The sequence below is a fragment of the Gracilinanus agilis genome, chromosome 1 (assembly GCF_016433145.1).
Source record: "Gracilinanus agilis isolate LMUSP501 chromosome 1, AgileGrace, whole genome shotgun sequence".
Taxonomy (NCBI): domain Eukaryota; kingdom Metazoa; phylum Chordata; class Mammalia; order Didelphimorphia; family Didelphidae; genus Gracilinanus; species Gracilinanus agilis.
Window position 1 is genome coordinate 105,352,322 of NC_058130.1, and position 12,876 is coordinate 105,365,197.

A 12,876-nucleotide genomic window follows, 5' to 3' on the forward strand; every position below is an offset into this window, starting at 1 on the left:
CTCTCTCTCTCTCTCTCTCTCTCTCTCTCTCTCTCTCTCTCTCCATATATATATATATATATATATATATACATACACACATATATACATATTTTATTTGTTTATTTATATAGCAAGAGAGAATATACATGAAAATATATTATGTATGCTATATAATATGTATATGAAGAATATTACACATTTACATATATATACACTAAATGTATATTCCCCATTAAAATGTTCTGAAGCTATAACTCTGTCAAAACAATTATATCAAATATATCTTATCTGTTAATTTGTGCATTTTAGTTGATATAAATTACTATGCATTACATTTTTTACTATATTGAAAACCTTTGAAGTCAGTTGATAAGTCCAAGACTTCTACTGAGTCTTAGCATAATACTACGGAATACTAGAATAATAAGTGTTCAATCGAAGTTAGTTATTTCTAGGTTCAAATTTTGATTTTAATATGTAGTAGCCATTGGCTGTAGGCAAATATTTTAACATCTCTGATCCTTAGTTTCCTTATCTGTAAACTGGGGACGCTAGTAACTTCAGTAATTTAGAGTCGATATAAGGCTAATTAATATATATACACACATGTGCACAACATGTACTATGTGCATACATATGTTTGTGCTTAAATCTAAAGGTGAAATATTAATGTAATTATTATTTCCTTCAGCTCACATTTCTTTGTCCTTTCAAATATATTATCATATTCTTTATAGAGTGGGTACTCAAGAGGTGTTCTTAAAGAGTGTCAAATCATACAATGACTTGTTGAATTGAAAAAAAAAACACTTTAAAGTGATTTCTTTGCCAAGCACTTGGAATAAAATGGCAAAATTAAGTAATCCTCAGTTATAATAGGCCATTTGCTTGTTAACTCTGGAACAGAGGTTTTGGAGGCCATAATGAAAGAATAAGAATAAAATGGAATAGGGCCATCAGAGAGATGGGACTGACTAATAGGAGGGTTTAAGGACTGGTGCTCCTATGAAATCAAAAGTCCCTGTATATAAATAATTCAATCCTTGGTACCTGTTCTGAAATACTGCCCTGAATTCTTTATTATCCACATCTATAGAGGCAATGTTATGGTTACAAATGCATCCTAGTTAAAATTCTTCTTTTTAATCACTTCAAACATGTATCTCAAATTTCAGTTGGGATTAAAATACTATTTACTTATTGTTCGGTCCAAAGGTGATTGTTTTTGGAAACTCTGAGCAAAACTGGTTTATCCATTTGCGAGTTAGTATCTCCAATGTCCCGAAGTCAAAATCCATTTCATTGTTTGAAAACACAGTCTTCCCTGGGGAAAGACGGTCTTACTGTATTCACATCAGTAAGTCTGAAGGAATTCTTTCTCTGATCCCAAAAGCAACCACAAAACTTTCACTAGGCAAAGAAGTGCATACATCATATTCACCCAGAAGATTAGAGTCGTCATTCTTCAAACATGTTTTGGCTTCCACCAAGAGCAGAGGGCACGCATTATGCTCAAGCATACACATACACGCACAAGCGAACACTGAACGCAAGTTGAAAGGAGATCACGGCGGAAACAAATACCATGGAAACTGAAATATAAACAAGGATTCCCTCTGTGGGAGTTCTGCCGGTATGTGTAATGTAATTTAGGTAACTGTTTGCAGGTTGTGGTTGACAGTTGCCACGGAGACTGACAGCAGCGCAAGGGAAACCCTCATCAGTGACGTTGCCAACAGCTGTTTACCTTCGGGACCTTGCACGCAAACCTGCTCCTTCACACCCTGTGTGGGCGGGTGGTTCAGGTGGATATTTCGATAAGCCAGGAAAACATAGGAGAAAGTCCGTTTCTAAAAATACTACTAATCACTATGCCCCGCTGAAGCTAGAGTTTCATTTGGTCATCGTTTGCTGGCACAGACATTTTAGCTAAGTGAAATAAACCCACATTTGGGACACAGGCACCATAGTATACCTTCTTTTTGCCCTCGGTAGAGAAATGGCGATGAGTATAAAGTTACTTCAGTATTTGTCACAGCTGCTAATCCTCATTCCTACACTTTTCAGATTTCTTAGTCTCTCTCTCTCTCTGTTTTATTTTATAATATCATATATATGATATATAATTGCATATAATAAATATGACACAATATATAATATAATATATAATTATATATATGATTGAATTAAATCACATTCAAAGCCTAGAAGATTTAATTTGGAAGTAACCTTGGACATTTTACTCCAATTCTCTCATTTTACAGAAACTGAAAGAAATAACTTTCTTCACAGTGACAAACTTTAGTGGTTACAGCCCATCTCTTCTGACCGCTGGTCCTACACTCTAAATGCTATACCATCAGCCCTTCAAGTCCTTTTGCCAAACCAATTCATGTTACCTTTTATGATTCATTCTATTTTGATATTTGCACACTGACAACCATACAGAAAAGTCATTTTCACTAGTGACCTAAGAGAGAGAATGCTGTAAGACTTTTGGACAATTCCCTCTTGTCTCAGCAGCCAGTTTAATTTCTCACAAAGTTCTGATGATCACAGGATTCAGAGCAATTTAATTGTGTGTCTCTCAAAAAGTTGTGTGAAATTAAGATACATGGGAGAAACCTTTTTGGAGGGAAGACTTTAGCACTTCATTTGATTTCACTGCATCAAATTTTGCTTGTAATCTACTTACAATAAACACAGTGGGATCTTGTATTCCCTGCGTTTTCAATCTTTTGACTAAAAGAAATCATTTTCAGTGCCCTAGTGGTTCCCTTCCCAGATTTTCCTCAGAGAGACCACTGATATGTAGCTAAATTATTCTTACAATTTTTGTAGAGATGAGCAAGTTGATATATGCATTAGTATTTATTTATTTACCCCCAAATGCTTTTTTAATAATACCCCACAAAAAATAGTGAGACACAGTGTTAAGAGCTGGAATCAGTACAAGGAATACCCAGACCAAGTTCTGCCTCTGATATAGAGTGGCTATGTGATCCTAGAGAAGTAATTTAGTTTCTCAATTGTCCAAGTAACTTTCTAAGGATATATATTTGGAAAGAACACATAAATATAAATGGGTCAAAAGATTTTCTTCATAGGATGTCCTCCATATCAATATAATCATAGGTCCTGGGGGCAGCTGGATAGCTTAGTGGATTGAGAGTCAGGCCTAGAGACGGGAGGTCCTAGGTTCAAATCAGGCCTCAGACACTTCCCAGCTGTGTGACCTTGGGCAAGTCACTTGACCCCCAATGCCCACCCTTACCACTCTTCTACCTAGGAGCACAGAAGTTAAGGGTTTAATATATATGGATATATATATATATAAAATCATAGGTCCTAATCATGGGGATATATTTTCTAATTATATTATATCTTCTTCCTTTTCTATTATGTTGAAAATCAATCCCTGAACATCATCAAAATTGTATCACCATCAGCAAGGATTTTGTCTGTGTAAATGAGATCTCACTCAACTACTCTTCCAAGTCTGTCTCCTCCTCTAATATTGAGGAGGTTGAAGTCAGTATCTCTAAGATGTTTTCCAATTCTAATTAATATTCACTGTTTCTTCAGTTATTTTTCAGAATTGCCATTAAGTACAAATATGTGAAATGTTGAATTCTGACTCACCAGATATGAGGGGATATGGAAGATTATAGTGCAAAGAACAAATTATTAAAAAAACTCTTTTTATGAAATAAACATGGTATGGATAACAAAACCAGGAAAATCAAAATCAGAAAAAGAATTATAGACCCATTTCATTAATGAATATAGATATAAACATTCTAAATAAAATATTTGCCAAGAAACTACCACTAGGTATCACAAATATTATATATTATGACCAAACAGAATTTATACTAAGTATGCAGGGATGGTTTAAGATAAGGAAAACTATGAACATAATTCAGCTTACTTCCTAGGACTTTGGCTTCAGATAATAGGATATAAACACCGTTATTTCCAAGACTTTCAGGTTCATAATCCATCAAGGTCTGAAGGGAGATGGTTATTAAAATAGCTCCTATAGGTCTGTAATTTCCCCCCCATTTCCTCCAGTTCTGTGGCATCTCTCTTATTTCTCAACAATTCCTTAATGACAACAAGGTCTTGTGGAGTTGAGCTGGAAGGGAACTTATTAATCACCTACTTCATCCAACTCCCCCATGTTCAACAACTTTTTGAACATCACAGAATTAGTAGAAGACCCCATATTAAAACTTGTACCCTCTAGTTCAAAGTCTTTTGGTTTTTTCACTACACCTCATTCTTAACAATGGCTTAGTAACCATGTTCATAAAGTCTTTAAGTGATTTGCTATATAATTTGTCAGACTTTTAAACTTTCAAGGGGAAGTCAAGTCTAGATTTCACGTCTCCATTTATCACTTGTTCATACTATATTTTTTTCCTTCTTTGTGAGGGAGGAATCAGAAACTAATTTAGGAGTTATATAGTTGTATCTTCTGTTTTTATCATCCCATCCCCTTCATACAGTCATCCTATCCCTGTTTTGATCTTCATCTTGCCAACAACATGCACCTTTCTTTTGTCTCTAATTTTCACTCTAAACCTCATTCCATTCTAAACTTTAGTCTTCTTGAAAAGCATCTTTGTTGGCTTCTATTACTATCTTTATCTTTAATTTTTCCTCAGTTACCTGTTAAAATCTGAGCTCATTGATGAGTACTTCCATACAGCCATATTAGTTTCCTGGCTTTCCTGACGTCCTTTTAGAAACATCTCAGATTTTAAATTATAGAATTTTCTATTCCTTTAAATGCTAATGAATTTGGTGTCTTCCCTTTAAAGTTACTTTCAATTTAACTTCCTTTTTTAAAAATATAGTTGTTTGCATGTTGTCTCCCTTATTAAAATATGATCTCCTTGAGGGCAGCAGCTCCCCTACATACACACAACTCCACCCCATCCTAGCTTGGGTACACAATGAATGCTTAATAAATGGTTGTTGACTTTGAACATTTCCTTAGTTTTCTCCCCTCATTTTCATAAATTAATTTCAACAAACATTATCAAAGACCTTTTGCTGAGCCAAGTTCTTGAGAAAGAAATACAGAAACAAAATAACTTCTTTCCTCAAGTTGCTTATGTTCTACTAGAATCAGAATGAATAGATTCCATTAGAATCACTTGTAACTTTATAATGCAAACTTCATCCTCAATAGTGTCTTATAATTTATAAGATCCTATTGGTCTTTAAATTCACTATCTTAATGCTAAGGATGCATCAGACTTTCTCTTGCATGTCCTTCGTTATGTATCACAACCTTTATAAGCAACCTCTGGTTACTTCTCAACCTTTCTCTTATTTATTATTATTGTCAGTATTATTAAATAGGTAACCAGTTCCTTATTATTAGCTAAAATTTTGTTCACAGAAACACTAAAACCAACCAAGTCCTTATAGTTCGTTAAGATTTATGAAGTATGCTCCATAAAACAATACTGGGAAGCAGGGATTTTAAATATTATTATTAACACCATTTTATAGAAGAGGAAAATGAAGGTCAAAGAGAGCTGGAAATTTCTTGCCCATGCTTCTAGGAGAGATGGTAAATGTCAAATCCAGGATTCAACACTAGCTTTTTAGACTCCAAATCTTGTGTTCTTTTCATGGAATGATGTTGCTTCTCCTCTGCATGGAGTAAAAGACTTGCTTCTAGTTTTTCTGCTTCAGTTCAATATGCATACATATTTATGCTAAGTTATGGAAAAGCAAAGAATAAGTGGTTTCCACAGCTTGGGGAATTCCCCCATTGCAAAGCTTCTGTGATTTAACAGATAAATCATAGGGAGTTGCCTGGGACACATTAAGGTTAAATGACATGCTCAAGCTTAAATCGCCAATAGCAGAAATGAGATTTCAATCTATATCTAATTAACTCCAAGTTGAATATTCTGTCCACTAGGCTTCTCTTCCTCTCTCTGAATGCCTGTAGGTAGCACTGTCAATAGAAAAGATCCAAATGTAAAGCCTTATAATAATAACAAATGATAGATAGGTAAAGAAGTAGATATTGTCCATAGCTGAGGAGAAAAAATTGACTCTATGTTTATGGACAGTTTGAACATTTTAACATAAGTGCCTGGCCTCTGCCAAGTTTATATTTAGATATAGCTGAACTATTAGTGACTACAGCTCTTGCCACTGAGAAATTTCAGTTACTTGTATGAGTAGTCATTACCCTTTCTCTGGCGTTTTATAGTCATTCATTTTATTGGTTCTGCTTGCTAAGAATGTACCTGAGTTGTGTCCAAAATGCCCAAAGCAGAGCTGCTCTTTTTGGACATGTCAAGGTAGGTTTTAGCAATTCCTGAATATATTTTTTTGTGTTTTGTATCTTATGTTTCATATATATATATGGAAACACCTTCAATGTGCCTGGGACACATTAAGGTTAAATGACATGCTCAAGCTTAAATCACCAATAGCAGAAATGAGATTTCAGTCTACATCTAATTAATTCCAAGTCCAATATTCTGTCCACTAGGCTTCTCTTCCTCTCTCTGAATGCCTGTAGATAGCACTGTCAGAGAGGCACAGGGAGAGAGAGAGAGACAGAGACAGAGAGAGAGAAAGAGACAGACAGCAGAGAGAGAATCAGGGAGATGGAGAGAGAGAGAGAACAAGAGTCCTAAAATATGAGAAAATAATTACTAAAAATTTTAGTGACATGTAAAAAAATTAAAACAAAAATACCTTGAACAAACTTTCCTTTAGACTTTAGAAGTTTTTGTAATGTAGATGCACAACTAAAAATGGGAAGCTATGAAGGATCCTAGTTCCTATCTGCTGCCATCCCCTTTCCTGGACCCCCAAATAAAAACTCTTGCTTCCCTGATATTAGGCCAAGATTTCTTAAGGCCCTAGACTCATAAAAACCAAGTGCTAGTAAACTGACTATTCTGACTTCTCTTTAAATTCCAACTACTGCTATACACATGACACCTAACTTCATGGATCTATGCTGACAACATAGATTCCCACAGTAAGGAAATTAACTTAAGAACACAAAAGAAAGGCAACCTTCCTGCTCTTGGGAGTATGTTACCTGAATGATAGCAAAGGATTAAAAAAATACAAATACTTTGTGTGTGTGTGTGTGTGTGTGTGTGTGTGTGTGTGTGTGTGTGTGATCAATAGCATGTGTTTTCTCAACCAAGTTAGTATGACTTTAGTCCCTTTAGTTCTGGTGGCATTGGGACCAACTTTCTTCTCCAGATCCTAACACTGCTAAAGAGTTTTTCTTTCTCTCTACAAGACTGGTTTCCTGTATCCTTTTCTCTCTCCAAGAAACTGGCACTGGTTCAAAAATTCCTTTTTCTCCCACTAAAGGGCGGAATTCAATACATCCCAAACTCGGAGTTGTGAAAGAGTCAACTCTAAGAGATGTGCTGCTTGCAATATCCCCTTTTACCTTAACAAAATCCTGGATTTGAAAATTCTCAAAATTGGCATTATATAGGAAGTCTTCTTTTATCTATCCAGGAAGTTGAGTTCAGAAACTTAGGATCTAGGAATTCCTATCCTTAGGCAACAAGAATGAAAGAGCATATACCTACCATGAGTTTCTGTTCCAAAGCAAACATTAATGGCTCTTCAAGGGTGGAGGAGACTGTGTGAATGGAAAGATTCCACTCTTACCTCTGCTATTCTCTAACCTGGCATCTTGAGAGAGAAAAAGAGGAAAAAGTATCTAACTCTATAATTTATCCCCTTTTATGAGTCCAGCAAAAATAGTAGCTCCTTGACATCTAAATGGCATAGTAGATAGAGCACTAGGCTCAAAGTCAGAAAGACCTGAGTTCAAATCCAGGTTCTAGCTGTTTGACCTTCCTGACCAAGACATTTTACCTCTCCCTCAGTTTCCCAAACTATAAAATGGCAAATATAGTAGTAGTACCAACCTCACAGGATTGCTTTTAAGGATAAAATAAAATAATATCACTAAAATTCTTAGCAAAGTGCTTGGCAAATAGCAGGAATGTAATATTTTTCACCTTCTTCCTCTCCCTCAAATATACAACCATTCCCATTTCCCCCCTAATCGATGAGATACAATCAAAGTCATAAAGATTCATTAAGCTTACAGTTCATTAATTTGATCAGGAAACTTTCCTCATTAACACCCTACATGTGCTATAAATGAACACTCTCCTTTTACTAGTCCTTTTCATGGATTTATCAGAGTAAATACTTTGTAATTCCCTAATTGTGTGCTGTATATACATATATGAAGATGTCATTACTTTTTTTTTTTTAATTTTAAACCCTTAACTTCTGTGTATTGACTTATAGGTGGAAGATTGGTAAGGGTAGGCAATGGGGATCAAGTGACTTGCCCAGGGTCACACAGCTGGGAAGTGTCTGAGGCCGGATTTGAACCTAGGACCTCCTGTCTCTAGGCCTGGCTCTCAATCCACTGAGCTACCCAGCTGCCCTCGATGTCATTACTTTTAATATAATCATTTACTTACTTGAATACTTCACAGATTGGTGAATTTATTAGAATAAAAACTCATTCCAGCACCATGAATCACCCTCCTCTTACTCCTCTCTTTTGAAAATAATGGTTTAGTAGATGATCTTTATTAGTTCCTGTGACCATGATATTTATATATATATATGATAGATGGTTACCAACCATCTAGCGATGGACTCTTTCAAAGTGAGCTTTGCTAGTCCTCAGATAATGGACTTCATTTACTTCATTTCTTGAAATCTTTTGCAATCATAATGTTTTGATCTTATGGAAATTGTTTTCTTTTTAATTTTTAAACTACGAAGTTTGCATTTACTTTCCCACTTTCACATTGTCTAAATTCCAAAGTTATTGAAATCTGTAATATCAAACCCACTTCTTTTTTCCCTATAACTCAAAATCATTATTAGAAGTATTCAACCAGCCCCTTTTCTTCTTCAAATTATAGATTGAGAGAGGGAGATAATAAATAGATGGATAGTTAGATAGACAGACAGATAGATAAACAAATAGTAAATATATAGATAGACAGATAGGAAGATAGATAGATAAATAGATAGATAGATGGATAGATAGACAGTAGAGAAAAAGACAGATAAATAGTAGAGAGAGATAGGCAGACAGACAGATAGTAGATAGATATATAGATGGATAGATAGAGAGATAGCTAGACAGATAGACAGTCGATAAATAGATAGACAGATAGATAGGAGATAAGTAGATAGATGGATGGATAGATAGATAAGACAGACAGATAGATAGTAGATAGATGGATAGATAGGGAGACAGCTAGACAGCTAGACAGATCGTCGATAGATAGATAGACAGAAAGATAGTGGATAGATGGACAGATAGATAGATGGACAGATAGGGAGACAGCTAGACAGATCGTCGATAGATAGATAGACAGACAGAAAGATAGTGGATAGATGGACAGATAGATGTATAGATAGATAAGACAGATAGGCAGTAGATAGATACATAGATAGAAATAATTCACTATCATCATCTCTAGTTCTCAGCTTAATAATAAAGTCAGAACACATAAGGACACCCCGTAACCATGAATTACTTTGCTGTACTCTAAGCATCATATATGCACTGCACATCACTGGATGATGGTGGGTATGAAGCAGCACACAGCAGTATTTGGGGTACTAGTCATAGAGCCAGGAGATCTGGGCCTCTCAGCTCTCCCTCATACCAACTTTATGATTCGGAGCAAATTACTTCCCCTTCTCTAGCTCCAGGATCTACATCCATAAATGAGTGGTTTTGACTATGTGATTTTAACAGATCTGTACAACCCTATCCTTCTATAATTTAGTTTACCACATCAACAAATTAAAATGTAGCAAAATACGTTACATCTACATATTCTGGGGGTGGGTCGCAGAAGGAGAGGGAATCACTGAATCAATTCCCCTCATTCTGCTCCTGTCATTCCCTTCATAATGAATGTTCCCTGATCATGCCCAGTGTCTTTGGATGGATTTGTGGGACATGGGGAGAGCCTGCTGTGGGTTAAGCCAAGCTTCCAATTCTGAAGTTCTGAAGATCATCTGTGGTTTTTATTTCTCATTTCCTCGGCACACCCGTCTCTCTACATTTAGTTGAAATGCTCTAACGCACAAGTCCTGACACCTAAGGGTATGTTTTCGAAAAATGTGCGCGCCATATGCACACCTAACATAGTGCAGAACACATGAACAGCTCAATGGGCTACAGCTTAGTGCAGGCCAACTTTTTTTTAAATTCCCTAACATCTTGCATACAAATTACATCCCCAAACACTTCACAGAGTTCAATAATCCCCAAATGCCTATAGCTTATTTCATTATGCTTTATTTAGTGCTTAAAAGGCAGAGGATTCCATATGATGCCAGGAACAGTTTAGCAGCATCAGGCTTTATTAAGCTGAAGAGTTTTCAAAGAAATGGATTTCTGCATTTCCTTTGTTATAAGGTTCACGTGTTTTGCTAAAAGCAATCTTAGGAGTGCCTTCCTAATACTTTTCTTCACCTATGATGAGACTTTTAGCCTTCACTTTACTGGTATTTATTTAAAAAAAACAAAAACACTAGATTGGAAGGCAGCATGGTGTACAGGAAGGGAAAATACATAAAAAGGGAAGAGATTTGGGTTCTAGTCCCCTCTCTTTTATTTAGTAGCTAAGTGATATAGAAAAAGTCATTTAACTTCCTTGGGCCTCAGTTGCTTAATCTTAAAAAATGGGATTAAAATGTCTTACATAGCTAAGGTTAGAATTTGGAGCAGACTGTCTCTGAGGGATTCTTTATGTTCTAAGACACATTTTTTTTCTATGAATGATGCCACTAATGGTCACAGCTGTATCTTATTGCTTCTTATGATGAAAGGAATCAAGGGATTGCAATTCATGTTTATTTTCAGGATTTACTGACTTGCCAAAAGGGAACATAGTGTAGTGGGTAGAAAGCAAGCTTCAGAGTCTGGCTCAGTCAATCTTACTATGTTCTGGGCAATTTGCTAAATATTAAGAAGACAAAAAGGCAAAATAGCCCCTACTCTCCAGGAATATGCATTCTAATAAGGGAGACAACATCTACATCAAAAAATATATATCATAAGTATTCAGACTAGAAGATTAACCTAATAGACAAAGGCACTCACAGCTGGGAGAATTAGGAAAGGCATCCAACAGAAGGTGGCATTTGAGCTGAGTCTCTGGGAAAACCAGGGATGTTAAGAGGGAGAGGTGGAGTCACAAAGAGAGGAGATAGAACATCATGTTCAAGGGACAAGTAGTGCAGCTTGATGGTTCTGCAGATTATTTGGAAGGGAGTAATCTGTGAAAAGACTGGAAAGACAGGAAGACATCAGGTTGGGAAGAGTTTTAAATGCCAAACAGAGGAGTTTATATGTGATCCAGGAATTAATAGGAAGCAACTGTAATTTATTGAGTAGAGCAAGAGGCAGAAAACTACAGTGGAGGGCTAAATCCTGGCCACTGCCTGTTTTTTGTATAGCCTACAAGCTAAGAATGATTTTTACATTTGTAAATACAGTAAAGCTTTATTTACAAATGTGAAATTCATTTTTACCTTCCTACTGTACAAAAAAAAAAAGATCATGAATTGATTTGCTCCCCAGGGCACAGTTTGCCTAACTTTGGAGCAGAGGGATGACATGGTTTGGCCAGCATATTAGGAAAGTCATTTTGGTGAATGTCAGGAAAGTAAATAAGAATGGTGAAAGGGACATGAAGCAGGGAAACCCATTAGCGATTACATTTATGTCATTGGGTTTTTTTGAAGGTAACATTTATATTTTATCTCAAGTTTTTCAAAGTTCTTTCAAAGTATTGAATGATTTTATCTTTACAGCAATCTTGAAGATGTTTGCTATTATTATTTCTATTTTACAGTTTAAGAAACTGATGTATATATGGAGGTTAAGTCAATTGCATAGGGCCACACAAGCTAGGAAGTATCTGAGTTTGCATTTGAACTCAGGTCTTCCTAACTCCAGGCTCAGTGCTATAAATATACCCTTCACACTAACTGCCAAGCTAGGGCAGGCTGATGGGATCTGTGAATGTGGCAGAATATTTTAGGTCAAAGTAATTTTCATATGGTATGACATAGAGTTTGGGGCTTTTAATCAATCATGAATACTGATGGATATTTAAAAAGATTCAAATCCTTTTCCTCCCATCCCCCAAATATTGGCTCATCCTAAGACTCTTCTGTTGCAATATCCATGATATGTTCATTTATTCTCTCTGGGTCAGAATAAAAAGCCATTTATTAAAGTTCAAAACTTCAACTCCTTTAAATCAAACCTCTAAAACTCATGACTTCTATATTAATTTGCAATATATACTATGTTCCCTGCAAGTATATGCTAAAAGGATTTGATTATGAATCAAATGGGATCCAATGCCCTTCTAAATTGGCTAAAGACAGGAGAAATATGTGGGCATAACTGATGATTTATTCATTCATCTGAAGTCTCCAAGTTTTATTACTTTGTTACACCATCAGAAAACAAAATATTTGTACTACATTATCTAAACCAATTGAAGAATATTTTGTTATGATTCAGTGTTATGCCTTGTGTCTATAGTGAGCTGAGAAAAGAAGCACTTATTTCTTTATTTTTTGTAATTGTTGAAACTATTGTCCTCCTTGAAACTCAATGTCCTTTAGAAATTCATACTTGAGTTTAATACCAGGAAAAAAATAGCTTACGACTTTTTCCCTGTTGTCAAAACCAACAAACTCTGTACCTCAATTTGTTTCCTTTGCTGCTTTAGCTGCCAGATATTTTAGAATCAAATGTTTTGCCTAAACATTGTAAACTATAAAACCAAAAGAACATCCTGAGAACATCAC